The sequence below is a fragment of the Phocoena phocoena genome, chromosome 5, assembly GCF_963924675.1.
Source record: "Phocoena phocoena chromosome 5, mPhoPho1.1, whole genome shotgun sequence".
Classification (NCBI taxonomy): domain Eukaryota; kingdom Metazoa; phylum Chordata; class Mammalia; order Artiodactyla; family Phocoenidae; genus Phocoena; species Phocoena phocoena.
The window spans coordinates 47,964,931-47,985,552 of NC_089223.1; the positions used below are offsets into that span (position 1 = coordinate 47,964,931).

Here is a 20,622-nt window from a genome sequence, read left to right on the forward strand (position 1 = left end):
TACTAGTATGCTTATTTTCCTTAGTCAGCTTTTCTGTTTACCAAGTTTGTTGTCTGTCTTTTATTAAGTGCTTGTATAGTCATTTTCCACAAGATATCTCCTCCTAGAGCATCCTGGTCTCTTACAGCAAGTTTGTGGTGGCCTCAACACAGGCTCTGCTGGTGGTCTGGCTCCAGAGCAGGCCTGGCACTCAGGGTTGCACTCTTCACAGATCCACTTCCAGATTTGTTCCTGCTAAGGCACAGATCCAGACTCCCATAACTGTACAAGCTGTGCTGCAGGAACCCCAAGCTATATGGCAGGAGGTACTGCTGTTCTAAGCTCAGCCAGGAGAGTAGAAAGCAGGTGGCACCTTTCCCAGAACCCAGTTTTACTCAAGCTCTGCAGATATGATCCTGAGCTATGTGCACAACTTGTGTGGGCATAAAGATGCCAGCACTTTTTCCCAAGCATTCACCTGAGTCTCAGCCCTCTCCTACCCGTGCGCTAACTTCACATCTTCAGACTGTTCTGAATTTTATTTGTTCCTCATTGCTTTTTTCTTTTAGTGGAATATCCTTATTCTACTCTACAGAGACGTACCTTTCTTATTTTCTAGAATAACTATGTTTATTAATTTAAAAAATGTTTTGCCATACTGTCAAATGATATACAAAACATTTTATTTCCCACTATTCACTTAGGAGAAGAGAAAGGCTGATTCAATTTCAATTGATTAACATTCCAGTTCAGGTGTATCCTGAATTTTGAAACATGGTTTCTCCACTGAAAAGGTCAGAAACATCTAGTTTTATATTACATTCAATTCTTGGAAAAACTATGGCTGGGTGTACCCAATGATGTGGAGGGATGGGCATGAAAGAAGTACCTGTGGGGAGGACAGATCTTCCAAATGCCGTGACATATCATTTTACAGTATTAAAAAATCCTATTCATTAATATCACCACTGCTCTCATGAGAAAAAACATTAAGCATTTGGAAACTGTCAAGCTCACAGTGGGGACACTGCTTTTGCAAAATTCTAAGTTTGCTTGAAATCAAACTATAGCCTAGCTCACACATCTAGTACAAGTCCACCACAACTCGCCTGGGTGCCTTTTGTACCTGCTACCAGTCTTTGCTTTCATATTTTCCTTCCCACTGACAAAAACAGACCAGTGGGCACTCTGATCCATTTCCTTCAAGCCCAATAGAAGGATCTGTCTTTAGCGCCAAGCAAAGATTTCCCCACCCCATTCACCTTTCTGATCTGAGGGTCATGCCACTTTCCAGCACATTGGAAAGACTGTGGTGATGAATATAATGAATGATTTCATTTGTCACTTGAGACCCCACCCTCCACAAACAGAGAGTGTCACAACCTTAGCATATAATCATCCCATGACAACAGTTGGGACAAATAGTAACCAGAGGATTGTTCTGTCACACCTATCAACAAACTGAAATGGTGTTAGTTCTAAGTTTGGTCCTCCATAAAGCATAACAATAATGTTATTAAACAATGTTTGGAGCCAAACCTTACTTAGTCCACTACCATAGATGGGGTCAGTATGCAAGCCAAAGTCAGGAAAGAATGGGCACCTTGAAAGAACGAAAAAAACTCTCTGTTCTCTTAGGGATTTAATGGGTGGGTCTGTTACCTTGCCTACAAGCTTTGTTTTGGGAGAATAACTAGTTGTTTATATCATTGTCTGTGATGCAAGGACCACAAAATTAAGGGCAACACATTCTTATTCATTTGGAAACATTAAAACTATCCAGAGCATGGAACTCTGAAGAGGCTTGAGATGAAAGGCGGGAAATCAAGGGAATACGTTTTTGAGGTTAAAAAAAAAAAAAGCGTATTAAAAACAAACAAATGAAACTAAACAATAAAACTAAATACCAAAAAAAAAATCCAATGCTTGTTATAAAAAATGAAGAAAATCCACACAAAGGGATTTGAGAAAGCTTCTCCATTAGGAACTAGTAGTTACCCAGTAGGGTAATCAGGTTTGTCACTTGGTCTGCACAAGCATGCAGTCTGAGTCATTGGAAAGAACCTGGGCTTTGGAGGCAAACAGATCTCCACCTTGACAATTATAAACTGTGTGTTCTTACACTAATGGTAAGATTATATTCCACATTTATAAAAATAAACACAATGACACTTCCCGAAGCCCTAAATTTCTTGTAAAAATAAAATTAAGTAGATGAAAGCACAGAGCATGGTGCTTGGCATACAGTAGCATTTGATGAATGACAATTGCCTTTGGTTTCTTAGTTTTCTAACTGAAATCTCAAACACAATATGAATATTGTGTTGTATATAGCTTTAATGACATTAAGTTACCATAAGTGACCTTATTCCTAGGTAACTAAAATGTCTTTCTTCATATAAGTTGCTTTCTTTATAAGTTGCTTCAAACTTTTTTTTTCAAAAAAGTCAAGGTATAATTAAATATCTTTAAATAAATGTCATTGTTAACTTCCTTTTGGCAATTTTAGCAATTCAATTTATTTTGTGGATATCCCTAGTTATTTGTTTAGGGTAAAAAACAAATATAGCTTAAAGGACCACATATAAATAAACCAAAATTGCCCCAGTTTTACCTGTTTTAGCCACTATTGTTATGTGACTATGACCTCCAGCTGATTCCAGGAAAGCAATGTCATAATCAGTGAGGCATTATTTTTGTCTCTTTGGTCAGGGGAGGGGAGGGGAGCCTTTCCCTTACATAATTATTCTAGGATTAGTGGTGCACCAACCATTTTCCATGTAGAGTTTACAGGCCAGAATCCCTAATGAGGCACATTGGATGATGAGAGAACATTTGATGAATATATAAGAATAAACAATAGGTAAAAAAAAGATTTTGATTTAAGTTCTAAATTAATTCCTTGGCCATGAAAACACACAAAAAATGTACAAGGAGTTAAAACTTCTCCAGTTGGAGCGCATATTTTGCTAGAAACAAATATGGGTCTATGACAAAAAGAAACGGAGATGAAGGGATAATTGTTGCCCCTCTCAACAGATTATTGATTCCTAAAGAATGTCAGCCTCACTCTATGAGATTATGCTCTTTAGCACTGCCATGCATTATGAATGGGACACATATGGCAGGCTGTTTTGTAAAAGCAGAACTGGAATAAAGATGTAGCAATACTCGACTCAAATAAGGAAAATGCCAAGTTTTTTGCTATTTGAATATATGAATGGGAAATGTTCTTAATTGGCAGAGAGTTACAGAAGTGTAGATATAACTCTGGAAGCTCTGCAAATTTAAACTCATGCTTGTTTTTTGTCTTCCTTAAATAAGCCCCTTGGGTTCTATTAAAAAGTGTTACTAATAAAATGTGGAGTGTGACCAACATCGCTGTAAATTCTTGAGAAAGAGTTACGCATGCTTGATGCCTGCTCCTTCAATTATTATAACACTGGCACTTAAGAAAAAACAAATAAACAAGGAAAATAAAAGCACATCCCCACTTTCCAAAATTATGGCAACAATAGCCAAAAGCAGAATGAAGAATCAAGATCAGGGGCTTTAGAATAAGACAGGGTTCCAAGTGCTGGTTCAGCTACTTCATTATATGACCATGGCAAATCAATTCACTATAAGCCTCAACTTTTTGCATCTATAACGTAAGGATAATAAACTTACTAACCTCATAAGGGTGTTGTGAGATTTAAATAAGATGATGTTTCAGAAATGCTCAACAACTATTAGCCCTTATTACCATAATAGATAAACATTAAGAACACTAATATTTAAATAAAATGATGAAAATCCTATACTGAAACTCCCTATTCAAAGATTATTTTCAAATCTGCTTGATAACAACCAGTATGTTTTAAAAAATAATGTTCCATAAAACCGCGGTGGGGTGGGGATGGTGGTGTGCTGAATTGGGCGATTGGGATTGACATGTATACACTGATGTGTATAAAATTGATGACTGATAAGAACCTGCAGTACAAACAAACAAACAAACAAACAAAACAACTAATACTAAACTTCCTTTGGGTTATTTGTATGGAAATATGTTAATATAAACGTTTCAGACATTACATGAAATTTCTAAAAATCTTATATGTTCTGGTATAATGTTATAAGTCATAATTCTAATTATTACTTTAAAATGTATATCTCAGAAATAACTAAATTTCCTTGTCAACTGCATTATTATGAACTTTCATCAAATCTTTAACCATGGTCATTTTTAAGTCTTTTGTCATTTACAGACAGTTCTGGGTGTACTCTGATGCTTTTGCAAAAATGTTCCTATTAAAGGGTTTCATCTTCAAGGAATTCATGGACAAGACTCTGACAAGTACAGGTTTCTGGTAACTGACTATACTGCTGAACTGAATGAAGAAGCATTTTCAGAACTCTAATGGAAAACTGATGAATTCATAAAAGTGCTAACAAAAGATCAAGATGAAAAAAAGAATTAATTGCATGGGACTGAGTGAACTGATGAGGACGATTATAATTTTTGTGACTTTCTGTTTGAATAAAAAAAAAATCCCACAACGACTCAGAGGCAAAAAATATACAAATCAATTTTCACTGCAAAGTAAAGAAGCTGTTACAGTGGAGGATTACTGGACTGAATGTCAATATCATGACATAGTATGAGTGTGTTTCGTGTTTGGTAATTGCAATCATTGTTGCTTTTGTTGTGGTCATCCATTTACAATGCTTGGTGTCAGTTTATTTATCTCTTGTAAAAATGAAATACAGTGTGTGTGTGTGAAAACAAAAAAATAAAATGGTAAAAAAAATAATGTCCCATGATACTCAAATATAAGAAGGTAATAATTATTTAATTATTTAATACCTCTCTTTTCTTCTAAGAGTTATTGTTTCAGCTAATACATTTAGGTGTTTGATGCATTTTAATTTAGTTTCTCTATATGATGTGAGGAAGGGATCCAATTTTATTTACTTGTGTGTGGATATCTGCTTGTCCAAGTAAAATTTTTCAAAAACACTGTTCTTTCCCTATTGAATTATCTTAGTACATTTCTTCAAAATCAATTGACTATAAATGTAAAGGCTCATTTCTAAACTCTCAATTCTATTCCACTGCGGGAAATACACACACACACACACACACACACACACACACACACACACACCTATCTTTATGCTTGTACCACATAAACTATAGTACTATGGATACCATAGTTCTGTAGTAAGTTTTGAAATCATGAGTTGTAAGTCCTCCAACTTTCTTTTTGTTCTAAGATAGTTTTGGCAATTCTGGGTTTGCTGCATTTCTGTATGAATTTTAAGATAAACTTGTCAAAAAAGGCAACTGCAATATTGATAAGAATTGCATTGAATCTGTATAACAGTTTGGATAGTGTTTCCATCTTAACAATGTTAAGTCTTCTGATTTACGACTATAGGATATTTTCCCATTTATGTTGGTCTTCTTTAATTTAATACAAGTTATATCGTTATTTTGTTCGATTTATTCATAAGCATTTTATTCTTTGTTGGTGTTACTGGAAATGAAATTGCTTTCTGATTTTATTTCAGATTTTCCATGCCAATACATAGAAATAAAATTGGTAATGTGTATTGATTTTTGTATTCTGCAAAAAAACCCCAATAATAATGTCCCATGATACTCAAATATAAGAAGGTATTAATTATTTAATCACATAGAAAAGAACTTAATGTCCCTATACATGCTTTTTTTCAGAAATGTCAAGGACTAGCTAGTGCTGGAGATGAAGCAGATAAATTTGAAACTAAATAGGTTTTTCTAAGGTTTAAAATAACACAGGGGCAAAAAATGACTGTGCCTCTATTCATCGCAAAGCTTGCTTCAGTTAAAATCTGGATTTTTCTGTGACTGACTATAGTAGAATGAGGTATTAATGACATCTGGATAGCTCTAGGGGCTTGAGGCAAGAGGAAAGACCTTCAGCAGCAAGGAACATTCAAGACAGAATGGCAAAGGTAGAAAAAAGGAACCCAAATGAGAGCAGGTACAGGTTTTCCTTTCCTACCTCTTTCCCTCATATTCTTGCTCCACTCCTTCCTCTTGGTGCTAACTGAAAACTAGATGACTTCTTTCTATTTCTTTCTACTAAATTAATTTAAAAGCCAAAATTACCCTCAATTTCAGCATCCCTAGGCCTTTCAGTTTCCCATCTGTTTTGATAAGCTTCATTGAGATATAATTTATATCCCACATAATTATCCATCTAATTCACATGTCTTTTCATTTCTTCTTTTCTCCCAAGAAGAGTCATTTAATTAGCACTCTTGGTACTTTGCAGGAGACAAGCCATTTCAGCTTAGTACACCACTCCCACGCTCTTCTACCTTAAAAGGTTAACAGTCCCAGAAGACAACATGGACCACAGGCAGAATCTTGCCACAGACTGGGAATGGATCATCTTAATATTTTTTATTTCATTTTATAATTGTGAAATCAGTACATCTTGAAGAATTTATTTGGAGAAATCAGAGAAAGATAATCAATATTTATCTATCACCTATTAGCCATTAGCCTGAGGTAACAACTCTTCTCAAGTTGTATTTTTTCATCTTTATTTTCTGTTGTCAATGTGTGTGTGTGGGGGGGGGTTTATTTAGATTTCTAGCATGTCTATAACCTAATATCATCATTTTTCAAAATATAATTGGTTGTAAGAATTCCTTCTTATAGCTACACCATCATTTATTAAATATTCTTCCCATGTTGTTGGACGTTTAGGCTGTTTCCAACTTTTTGCTATGATAAATAAATCTGTGATGGATATCTTTGAATATTTCTCTGAAAGCCTCCTTGTATTGCTCTTTAGGATAAACTCCTGGATGTAGTATTTTGAGACCTAAGATAATGTCTGTTCACAAGCTTATATCTGAAACAAGTTTTAAAGTCTATTTATTTGTGTTTGAAGAAGTTTACTCAGGCTTACGATCTCATCTAATGCCCACAGTAAACTAATGCCATTTTCTAAGTTCTTTTCAAGCCATACAGAGCTTCCACTAAAAAGTCAGAAAATTTATCATAAAGTAGAGGAGGGGGGAACTCCTTCAAGTAGTTTTTTATTCAAAAAAAAAGTAAATTTGGGGTGACATCTTAATGACCTTAAACAACTTATGTTACTCTTAATTTACAAAGAGGAATTTTCATTCATTCTGACATGGTGTATCACATTATTTTTATGACTATCCTAAGTACCCTGTGAAAGATGTATATTATGTGTCCTTTTTGTGTGTGTGTGTGTGTTTTACAGAGATAAGGAGTCTTCCTGCCTATCTTTAAAATAACTGTAAGTATGAATTATGAGACACATACAACAGAAACATGATGGAAATACCACTGCCCTTTTTTTGCAACGTAATATGTGATCCCTGATATTGATTTCTATCTTGATTGAAAGGGCACACATTAGGAAGATACTAAGAGCAGACTGGCTGCAATCTGCACGCTTAGAGAAGACCTATGACTTATTTAAATTTGTTCCAACCACAGTCATAAAGCCCAGACCCATGCATAGTTACTCATTAATGCTCAAGTTTTGTAACAAAGGTACGTCATTCTAAAATAATCAATTATTAAGTAACCAAATCAGAAATAAATTAGGGAGGAAACGCACTTAGGTGAAAGATGGAGAGCCAGAGCCTGAAACATTTCTCTGAATATATATGTGGGTGAGAAGAAAGGACTTTCACAGAAACCTGCCTGAGGAGATCTACGGCAACACAGTGATTCCTTCCTTCTCGTTGCCCTCCTTCAGAACCAAAGCCACACCTAAAGCAGGTAGCTAGGTGCACAGTCAGATTCTCTATAGCCTATTTCAAACACCACCTCTGTATAGATTATAACACAAGCGTTGATGTGTGATATTTCATCCCTGAATTTTTTTTAAAAAATAGCTTCCTGAATTTTAATTAGATGTGCGGTGTTATTGCAAAGCCACAACTAGTAATGACTGACTCTATCTCTAATGAAATAATTTCACTTTCTGCCAGTCATCACACATTTGGGAGAGACATTCATCAATACCACAAATCTGAATGTACCGCAGGAATGATGACTTCACCAAAGAAGGGCTCATACTGCTACCCACACGAGAAAGTAAAGCAATGGTATTTTCTCGTTCTTTCACTGAGGACAAGTCATCACCTCTCAGCCGTTTCTCTGCCTTTTCCCTACCTTACCTTTGAATTCTTCACCTGTAAGCTCAGAGTCGATGGTGTTGATGCAATGCTATATTAAGCTTTCGGGAAGTGGAACAGCCCTAAATAAGGTGTTAAGGAGAATCTAAGTTTGAATGGATCCTGAAGAGATCATCGGCCCCGATGAAAGCTTTTTTCAAGTTTTAGGAAAAAACCTTAAACCAAGATAAGCACCTGACTTCTAAAGAAGGAAGTTTATTCATTTAACAGTGAGTTTTCTAGTTTCCAATGTAAGGTTCTTCACGAGGTACAAGAAATACAACGATAAATAAGACACGGTCCTGGCCACTGGAGGTCACAATGCAGTAGGAGTAACATCAATACTATCCCCTAATGTGGTCACCTTCAGTGCTGTCCCACTTGTAATCCGTACTGTTCTTTACTCATCACATATCTCATCTAGGCCCTCTGTATTGCCATTCTCCTTTTCCTCTGTCACTATCTTGTTACACTTCAAAATTTGCGATGTGATGCTTGAAAGAAGACTTTACTACTTTAAATAAAGGCACCCACTGTCACCCCATGTTAGCATCATGTATTTAAATTTTACATAATATTAAGGCATATTTTATGCCTTTAACAGCTTTGTTACAGCTATAAACAATGACTTGATACAGCCTCATATAAAGTAAGGGCTACTAAAAAATTAATAAACTAGAAAGAGGTAAGTCCATTGAAGGCATGGTAAAAAGAAAATGCCTTAAACCTCTTCTTCAGTGTAGTCCAGATAGCATTTATTGGAGTCACTTGTTGAAGTGAGTCATAATATTCAAGGGACATATTCAAAAGGGCACAGAAGCTGTAGAGTAGATTTTAAATCATCTGCTGATAACCAAGGAAAATATCATGGCTTTAGGTGCCACTCTTTATTCAATATGGATTAGATACCCTAGAACCTATTGGGTTTTAGTGCAGAGAGAATAATTTGCTAACAGAGGGGTAGAGGGCTTTTAATCCCTACTAGCATGTAGACTCTGAATGTCATACCCATGTCTGCCTTGACCAGACTCTCCAGAGAGTTGAATAGACAGCATAGGGGTAATAATAAATAGAAAAAAATAGACTGGATGACCAGGAAAAAAATAGCCTAAATGGCCAGGAAAAACGATAGAGCATATCCAAAGTATGTAGAACTTTTGTTTCAGGTCCTAGTTTTTAAAAAGCAAGAATGAATTTAAGTCAATAGATGGTTCAAGCAAAAATTAAGCAGCCCAGCCTCAGAAATCAGATAATCAGACCATAAAGAACTGAAAAAATAATTTGTTCTTGTTTTACAAGGCATTAAAATAATTATATAATAAGCATGAGATATACATGGTTACTATAATCAGGCTCTCTGGTGAAAAAAATTATATAAAGATACAATAGTCTGTGAGAATTGAGGCCGGAAAAAGCAAGTCAACTGGGAAATCCAGCCAAGCCATATAATGGAAATCAAATGCATTGAAGGATAAAGGATGATCATGACAAGTCCACTAGGCACATACCAGAAACACAAGCTCAAACAGAGAATACAAGCTGTGAGAAACATTTATTAATGATGCTTAAGTTTATATGTGGAAAAATTCAACATTTATGAAGTTAGGACAATCATTCTATTTTTAGAGCATAATTTTGCCTCTACTATATGGTGTATTTTGTTTTCCCAAAGATGTTTTCTCATGTTACTCAAAAAGTACTTTCAAAGATGATAAAGAGTGGAGTTACAAGGGAACAACAAGTATGAAACAGCAAAGCTTCAGGAAAAAAACCCACAATATTTTTCCTACACAATTATTCAAAGCGAATGCTGCACCAAGAATAGGCCATCCTTCATTAGCACTGGTTATGCAGAGGCAAAAAGGAAACATATGGAACTTACACCAACCAATAAGCGTCAGACATGACAGCACTGCTCAATCCACACAGCTTCATTCTTAAAAAAGCTATTTAACAACACTCATGTAAGGCATAAAATATACCTTAATATTATATAAAATTTAAATACATCATGCTTACATGGGACAATATTGGGTATCTTTATTTAAAGTAGAAAAGTCCTCTCAAGCACCACACTGTGAATTTTGAAGTGTAACAAAATAATAAAAGAGGAGGCGAATGGCATTGATTGTATAAACAATTGTTTTGTATAAACAAACTCACTCTCATGGTTCTATCCATGCCTCAGTGTCCGGTACCATTGATGCTAATGACTTCCAAACCTATCACTCCAGATTAGAGCTTTCTCCCTCACCCCAAATCCATATATCTCAATCCTCTACTGGACTTCTCCACCTGAATATACCATGAGTGTTTCAAATTTAACAAGTTCAAATGGGATTCATCATCACCTCCCACCCTCTCATCTTCTTCCCCCACCCCCCAAACCTTGCTTCCTTTCTGTATGCTCTTCCTTGTTACTGGTAACACCATCTGCCCAGGATCCAAAGCCAGAAAGTCTTTCTAGTCTACCTTCTGTTTCTCTGTTTGATTTTCAACTATTCCTGTATTAGTTTTAGAATCACATCAATGCTACTTCCAGTCTCATCCTTGCCCAGGGGCTAAAAGAGTAACCATTCTAAAATTTAAATATTATCATGTTATTCCAACGTTTACAACTATTTAAAGGTTACCCATAACCTACAGGATAAAATCCAAATGTTTTCATTTATTTTGCTGTCTGGTCCTTCTCAGATGCTCAAATTCATTTTTCACCACTCGCAGACAGGCATCTATCATTTTGAAATAGTTAAAAATTTTTTGATATATGCATAGTGTTTTATAGCTTTAATCTACCAAAAGTCCTCTTCCCTTTCATTTTGCCCAGGGAGTTTCTGTTCATTCTGTGGGATGGGACCCACTCAATCATTTCATCTTCAGAGTCAGTGCAACACAGCTGTCACTCCTCCTCAGTGGCTCTTTCTCTCTGTCTCTGTCTGTCTCTGTCTTTCTGTCTCTGTCTCTCTTGGACTCTGCCTCTCTCTCTTCTCTCTGTATTGTCTCTGTTTCTCTCTTCCTAGATGATAGATAGCCAGACATATACATATCTACACACACAAACCTCTAATACTATGTCAGTGAACTGTATTACCCTAATTTGTTTGTACTTCTTTCCCCTCTGCTAGGCTCTAAATTTCCCAAGAGCTGAAACTATAATTTATGTATCTTTGTTTTCCAGAACCTGATGTAGGCCCTAATATATGTAGTGGCAAAATTAGTATCTGTTCAAAAAATGAATGAATCCAAGGAAATGTGTACAGACTTCTACACTACAGCACTGTTTATAATAGCAATAAATTGGAAATAACATTCATATCCATCAACAGAAAATGGATACTTAGTCAACTGAGTATCATACAACTAGTGCTACATGTATTTACATGAGCAAATCTCCAAAACGTAATGCTAATCAGAACAAGTTGCAGAAATGTACAGCACGTAGAATTGAAAACATACATAATATTCAGATCTAACAAATCTGGTTGATGGTTGTATAGGTGTTAACATTGTTTTCTTGCTATTTTTATGCATATTTTAAATATTTCACAATATAAATTTCTTAAAGACTTGGCCATAAAAACATAACAGAGTAATAATAACAATGGCCAGAGACATTTCTTGAAAGGGCCTTTCCCCTTTGTGATATACATATATGTAACCAAGTAAAATTAAGTATAAACAACATATCATTTAACAATATAAAGCACGGTTCAAAGGAAATCTGTATTTCTTCATAATAAAGAAAGGTCTTTGATTTAATTGCTCTTTACCAAAGAAGTTCTTTCGGATACTGCTATGGACACTTGCTTTATTCATGAAAATTAGGAAGTATATATATGTGTAAGAAAAGAATCTCTAAAGAAAAATAATCAGTCTCTGTTTATCATGTACTGATACTATCAAATGAAAACACTTGGAGATGAAAGATTGCATAAGTCCATGCAATTATAACAAGCTGAAATATATATATATATATATATATGGGTCTCAAGTAAACGAAGAAAAAGAAATTAAACCTTGGGATGCTTCCAGATGCTCATTCTGGGGGGAATGTTTTTGCTTAGGATAACATGGGTCAAGGAAAAATATGAGTAAAAGTTTATATACACCTTTCACAGCATATATATCAAGGTACCAGCAACTTAAATAAGCCCTTTGGTGCTAGATGATAAATTTTTGTATATTTTCATTTAAAGCATACTGTAGTATTAGTCATAGAGCCATAACATGACAAACTGAAGGGAAGAGAAACTACATTCATTTAGTACCAATCATGTGCTAGGCACTTAATTCTTATAGCAGACTATACCACTAGTATTATTACCTCCATTTTATAAGAGTTGAAAATGAAGTCCAGAGAGTTAAATCTGATTTTTAAGGTTAAAACTGAAATTGAACCCAGATCCTCCTTACTTTAAAGGCAAGCTGCTTCTACTACAATACCCTACCTCATATTCTAGTCCCTTTCTCTTTACCCCACAGAATACCATCTTCTTGTATGTGTACCCTTAAAGCCTCATAGCGTACCTATTTGTAATAATAACAGGCCTAGCGAATGGGTTACAAATGATACTCATATGTCAACTTTGTCTATGTTAAAGCTGTTTAATTACACACAGGTAAGGCATGAAATATTATATACACATATATGAATACTATATACACATATACAGCTTTTGTTATTCACAAAGGTTTAAATGTTAATTTTGGTTTTGAGAATACAAGTAACCATTCATAAGCAAAGAAAAAACTTAACACCAATATAATAAATATTAAAGGTCCCTTTTGCAAATAATCTCAGGTATTTACAAAGATGATTACAGTTGTTTACTGCAATATTCATAATAGTAAAAAACTGGGAACAATCTAAAAGTCCAACAATCAAGAGCTGAATAAATAAATTACAGTATGCTCATCATATAGAATACTATGGAGTCATTAGAAATCATATTTTGGGGACTTCCCTGGTGATGCAGTGGTTAAGAATCTGCCTGCCAATGCAGGGGACATGGGTTTGAGCCCTCATCCGGGAAGATCCCACATGCCGCGGAGCAGCTAAGCCCGTGTGCCACAACTACTGAGCCTGTGCTCTAGAGCCTGTGAGCCACAACTACTGAGCCCGTGAGCCTAGAGCCCATGCTCCGCAACAAGACAAGCCACCACAACGAGAAGCCTGCGCACCACAATGAAGAGCAGCCTCTGCTCGCCGCAACTAGAGAAAACCCGTTCGCAGCAACGAAGACCCAACGCAGACAAAAAGAAAGAAAGAAATCATGTTTTAGAATAATGCATTTTATGAGAAAACACAGTGTGGAGCCCTAAAATACAAACTGTACACACCAGGTGAAAGAACTATTGTAAATATTTAGATTTCCATACGAATACAAAATAGCGGAAGGCCAAACAGCAAATTGTTAGCTGTGGTTGGCTTTGGCTGGGATTATGGGTCTTTCCCCTCTTATTGTCCATGCTTCCTAGGTTTTTACCTTAGGGATATGTTACTGACATCAAGGGAAAAAATCAATAAGCAAGTGCCCTCTTATACATTGATGAAGCGTACTTATTGTAGACCAGGGAGGCTTTGCCTATGTGGTATCTCATTTGGGGATGGACTGTGGGGACTGGAGTGGGGACGGGGAGGAGGCAGAAGGAGAGAGAGGGAGACTGGGAGGGTGGGTAAAGGCCTCAGATAACAAACCCCTTAGCTGAAGTGCCTCCACCTCCCCCAGCTCCTTGCAAAGTCAGACTTCCAAAAGAGAGAGAGGCAACAAGGGACTCATCCAGGGACAACAGAGTACACAGCTATGAGCAAAGGCTCATGGTATCATGAGAAGCCACAAATCTTAAGTGAAAATAAAGCTTTTATGAAGTTGGTCTCATGCATAAGTCACATCTTAGATTAATTTATTTACATTTATGATGACTAGTAAACATTGATACTATGTTAGTATCAAAAGTAACCAAAAAGTACATTGATTTAGTTATATAAAAGTTGTACCTTAGGGCTTCCCTGGTGGCACAGTGGTTGAGACTCCATCTGCCGATGCAGGGGACACGGGTTCGTGCCCCGGTGCGGGAAGATCCCACATGCCGTGGAGCGGCCGGGCCCGTGAGCCATGGCCGCTGAGCCTGCGCGTCCAGAGCCTGTGCTCCACAACGGGAGAGGCCACGGCAGTGAGAGCCCCGCGTACCGCAAAAAAAAAAAGTTGTAGCTTAATAATCAACTGATTTATTATTTCTAAATTATTGTTCATATATATATATATGTAATGGCCTGAGAAGGACTAGCATATAAAAATTAGCATATAACATTTATTGAGTATTTGTAATTTGCGAGTCACTGTGCTATGTTCTTTACACAGACTGGCTGGCTTAACAACACTATTATTAGAGGTTATCATATTTTTCACACTGAAGAGTTTGAGGCTCAGAGAGATGGGATAACTTGACAAGGTTATACGATTAGCAAGTGGCAAAATTGGGAGTTAAATTCTGGAATTCTTACTCTAGCAAGGCCTGTGCTTTCACACTACGCTACACCATTGAAAATAATTGACAAAACTAAGATAAATGACAAATTTGGGAAGGCAGGAAGGAATTCTAAATGGAGAAGCAGAGGCTAAAGGTGAGAAGATGGAGAATGAGAAATAGGATATGGGAGGAACAGTAGCTTTAGTGAGACCATGAAATGTGCTGGCATCCACTCAGGAAGCACCCAGGGCTGTAAGTGAGCAAGTTCCACTCCCGAGTTTCACGAGCTGCCTGTGGTGGAGATGAGTATTTCCACGCCCCACCCCTTGGAACCTCTCAGTGTCCTGGCATCCTGAAAATTACTAACCTGGCTCCAAGAGGAGGAAACTGATCAGAGGGAAAACTCCGAGTAGGATGATGTGTAATGGGAGTGTGTCTAAAACTTGATAATATGATGGGAGAAGCAGTGAAAAGAAGTTGGTTGGTCACCTTGTATTTTATGACAAGTAAGTATGAATATTCCACATTACTGAATTACCCATTTATCCTGTTTTATATTACAATGTCTATCATTAAAAGTGTTGCAATAGAGACGCTTCAGTTATGATTGTGAAGGTTCATTCATCATGCTGGTAGGGAGAGCTTAGTGGACAAAACATCACCTATCACTATGACATTCTGCATTCAGAAGTTAATATGCTAGTGGCATTGACTCAGCAGCTTATCTTTTGAATGAAGCCAATTCCACAGAGTTTACTCAGATGGGTGGAGAGTCCTTTGGACAATGTCTGGGAAAAAAGTGCCTATCCTGCCCGGATAATCAAGATTCCTAGAAGTTTTACAAACTGAAGATTTCCCCCAGTTTCCTGGAAGCATGAGATATAGGCCAACCAAAGGTCTTCCACCACACTCTCAGAATTAGTGCCTTATTCTGGCTAGTTTCCCCTGCTTTACCACTAGCCTTACACAAAGCCAATTTAGCCTTCCCCTATTTTATTTTTTTAATTTTTATTTTATATTGGAGTATAGTTGATTTCCAATGTTGTGTTAGTTCCAGGTGTACAGCAAAGTGATTCAGTTTTATATATATATATATATTTTTTTTTTTCAGATTCTTTTCCCATATAGGTTATTGCAGAGTATTGAGTAGAGTTCTCTGTGCTATACAGTAGGTCCTTGTTGATTACCTATTTTGTATATAGTAGTGTGTATATGTTAATTCCAAACTCCTAATTTACCCCTCCCCCCACCTTTCCCCTTTCTTACTATATTTTAGATGTCTATAATAGTCTCTTTACTTTCTTCATCCTGCTCATAATTTCTTAATCTTAATCTTGCAAATCAAATCAGTCCATTCATCCACTTAATGATAAGAACTATTCTTTTATAAATAAATCTTTCACTTTTATGGCTTTATCAGTTTACTTTACAATGACAAAGTAGGTATGCTTAGTAGTCATAAAAATAATGCTGTCACTAAGTGAATCAACCAATATCTCAGACGAATGATTCCATCTTTATAAAATTATTCTTAAGAACTTATCATCTAAGTTTATATCAATTTGAAGAAATCCTTGCTCCAGTCGTAATCTCAAAATGAATACAGCGCACATTTATTGAGCACCCACTGTGTGTCAGATATTGTTCTAAGCACTTGGCTTAGAAAAAAAGCTAAAACAAAACAAACAGTCCTGTTCCTGCTATAATCTAGTGAAGGTGACCAACAAACATAAACAGGTGTTAAGTGCTATAACCATGATACAGGAAAATGTCCTAGAAACAGATTCATGCTCTCTGTGAACTCAGAAGTAGCTATAAGTAGAGACTTGAAGCTCCTTATTTCTAAATACAGTTTGATAGTCTGATTTTCAGATTCAAGCTTCTAAATAAGCCCAATTTTTGATTTTTGAAAGTAGATGCTTAAAAAGTAAGTGATACATAGTTAAGTCTATAAGCATAGGACTATGGGAACTTGAGAAACTGAAGGGGTGAGATTAATATTAATATAAGTTAATTTTATTAATGCCCCAGGATCTTCACACAATGATTTCCTCTTTTACATCTTTCTTCTTCAAGCCCATTCTGAGATTTCATCATTACATTCTGTACTGTCATCTATCAGATATAATTAATCTTTCTGATACATCACGCACTGCTCCTCCTCTACTCTTCCTGACTTCTAGATGGGACTGCTTTCATATATGTTGACATCCTAGTTATGACAATGATCCAGCCCTCCCTGTTCCAGCTACCTCTGCCATTAGATCGCTATCTCCTCCTTTTTTTTTTTTTTTTTTTTGCGTTATGTGGGCCTGTCACTGATGTGGCCTCTCCCGTGGTGAAGCACAGGCTCCAGACGCGCAGGCTCAGCGGCCATGGCTCACGGGCCCAGCCGTTCTGCGACACATGGGATCCTCCTGGACTGGGGAACGAACCCGCGTCCCCTCCATTGGCAGGCGGACTCCCAACCACTGCGCCGCCAGGGAAGCCCCCTCTTTCTCCTTCTTTAATACCCACTGCTAATTGTATTTGTTATTTCCCACACATAATGCACGATGTGATCGTTTTAGTAATATGTCATTCCTATTGTCCGGTTATATAGAATTCCTTTTTCACATTAACTCCTGCTTTCTATATAATTTCACTGTAATTTACCTTTACGTATTTTACGCTTAAATTCTCCAGGTGGTTATTAAGGAAGTGGAAATGTAGCAATCTTTAGTTATTTCTTATAAATTCTCAATTTTCTACCCTGAAATTTCCCATTATCCTAATATGTATTTCTTCAGCATGACAGCAGGGCTTTGTGCACGGCTGTCTTCCAGCATTCAGAATACCTTTGTATCTAGTTAGAGGCTTTAGAGCTAGAATACAAGATGGGAGCAAGACCTGTTTGCACTACTTTTGTTCAAAACGTCTTCCAGGTCAGGATTAGCATGGTGTGCAGCCAACCTGCTGTCTGAAGTAGCTACACACCTGACTGGCGCACTCTGGTGGTAAGAGGATACTCTGAGCAGGATGGCTGCTGTACAGAGCCTCCATGCTGTCTCTACCCCTAGGGGCCTGAGTACCTCCTGACTCATTTTCTGTTCATTTTATATAGCCTTGGTCCTTCCCTTCCCTTCTCTTCCTTTATTTTCCTTTTTCTTTTCCCTGTCTTATTTTTAATACCTTGTATTCAGTGCTGATATAGGCCTTTACAAAGGAGCACACAGTGAGTCTATAGGAGGAACTCAAGGATGATAATAGTATTCGCATGCATACCTGGGACCTAAGGTTTGATTTAGTCACAAAAAAATGTCATTGGTTCTTGAAAGAGGATTTTAATCACCCATTTGTCATTTCTTGTCAAAGAAAATAACATGAGCATGAATGTACACTGAGCGATTTTTCCCCACTAAAAGAAAATATTCATTCAATGTTATAACTGATAAATGGGAACTAAGGTCAATTGTGAAATAGTCCTTACAAGTTGGTAACATTGAAGTCAAGTAGCACCTTTTAAAGACAGTGTAAATTTCATTCTGTCTAAAGTTAGAGATGAACAAGGACGACCACTCAAATTCCTCTCTACTCACCAAATACTGAGATGGGTGTGTGAATCCAAGTGTTTCTAAAAAGAAGTCAGCAGAGGGCAGACAGCAGAAGTAGGAAGAACTACAATCCTGCAGCCTGTGGAACAAAAACCACATTCACAGAAACATAGACAAGATGAAAAGGCAGAGGGCTATGTATCAGATGAAAGAACAAGACAGAACCTCAGAAAAACAACTAAATGAAAAGGACATAGGCAATCTTCCAGAAAAAGAATTCAGAATAACGATACTGAAGATGAACCAGCACTTCAGAAAATGAATGGAAGCAAACATCGAGAAGATGCAAGAAATGTTTAACAAAGATCTAGAAGAATTAAAGAACAAACAGAGATGAACAATACAATAACTGAAATGCAAACTACACGAGAAGGAATCAATAGCAGAATAACTGAGGCAGAAGAACAGATAAGTGACCTGGAAGACAGAATGGTGGAATTCAATGCTGCAGAACAGAATAAAGAAAAAAGAATGAAAAGAAATGAAGACAGCCTAAGAGACCTCTGGGACGACATTAAACGCAACCACATTCGCATTACAGGGGTTCCAGAAGGAGAAGACAGAGAGAAAGGACCCGAGAAAATATTTGAAGAGATTATAGTCAAAAACTTCCCTAACATGGGAAAGTGAAGAGCCACCCAAGTCCAGGAAGCACAGAGAGTCCCATACAGGATAAACCCAAGGAGAAACATGCTGAGACACATAGTAATCAAATTGGCAAAAATTAAAGACAAAGAAAACTTATTGAAAGCAGCAAGGGGAAAACTACAAATAACTTACAAGGGAACTCCCATAAGGTTAACAGCTGATTTCTCAGCAGAAACTCTACAAGCCAGAAGGGAGTGCCATGATATACTTAAAGTGATGAAAGGGAAGAACCTACAACCAAGATTACTCTACCCAGCAAGGATCTCATTCACATCCAATGGAGAAATCAAAAGCTTTAGAGACAAGCAAAAGCTAAGAGAATTCAGCACCACCAAACCAGCTCTACAACAAATGTAAGGAACTTCTCTAAGTGGGAAACACAAGACAAGAAAAGGACCTACAAAATCAAACCCAAAACAATTAAGAAAATGGTCATAGGAACATACATATCAATAATTACATTAAATGTGAATGGATTAAATGCTGTAACCAAAAGACACAGGCTTGATGAATGGATACAAAAACAAGACCATATGTATGCTGTCTACAAGAGACCCACTTCAGACCTAGGGACCTATAGAGACTGAAAGTGAGGGGATGGAAAAAGATATTCCATGCAAAAGGAAATCAAAATAAAGCTGGAGTAGCAATACGCATATCAGATAAAATAGACTTTCCAATAAAGAATGTTACAAGAGACAAGGAAGGACACTACATTGATCAAGGGATCAATCCAAGAAGAAGATATAACAATTATAAATATAATAAATTATAAATATGTATGCACCCAACATAGGAGTACCTCAATACATAAGGCAACTGCTAACAGCTCTAAAAGAGGAAATCGACAATAAGAGTGGGGGAATTTAACACCTCACTTACACCAATGGACAGATCATCCAAACAGAAAATTAATAAGGAAACACAAGCTTTAAATGACACAATAGACCAGATAGATTTCATTGATATTTATAGGACATTCCACCCCAAAACAGCAGATTACACTTTCTCTCAAGTGCACACGGAACATTCTCCAGGATAGATCACATCTTGGGTCACAAATCAAGCCTCAGTAAATTTAAGAAAATTGAAATCATATCAAGCATCCTTTCTGACCACTACGCTATGAGAAAAAAACATGAAAAACACAAACACATAGAGGCTAAACAATACGTTACTAAATAACCAAGAGATCACTAAAGAAGTCAAACAGGAAATCAAAAAATACCTAGAGACAAATGACAATAAAAACACGATGATCCAAAACCTATGGGATGCAGCAAAAGCAGTTCTAAGAGGGAAGTTTATAGCTATACAAGCCTACCTCAAGAAACAAGAAATATCTCAAATAAACAATCTAACATTACACCTAAAGGATCTAGAGAAAGAAGAACAAATAAAACCCAAAGTTAGCAGAAGGAAAGAAATCATAAAGATCAGAGCAGAAATAAATGAACTACAAACAAAGAAAACAATAGCAAAGATCAATAAAACTAAAAGCTGGTTCTTTGAGAAGATAAACAAAATTGATAAACCATTAGCCAGACTCATCAAAAAAAAGAGGGAGGGCTTCCCTGGTGGTGCAGTGGTTGAGAGTCCGCCTGCCGACGCAGGGGACACAGGTTCGTGCCCCGGTCCAGGAAGATCCCATATGCCACAGAGCGGCTAGGCCCGTAAGCCATGGCTGCTGAGACTGCACGTCCGGAGCCTGTGCTCCACAACGGGAGAGGCCACA

At 36.9% G+C, this 20,622-nt stretch overlaps 1 protein-coding gene across 1 annotated transcript in view; it reads right to left on the reverse strand.

Moving 5' to 3' along the window:
• The window catches only part of MTHFD2L (methylenetetrahydrofolate dehydrogenase (NADP+ dependent) 2 like), a 129,379-nt gene that overhangs the window by 48,792 nt on the left and 59,965 nt on the right, over positions 1-20,622 (reverse strand). The window lies entirely within an intron of this gene.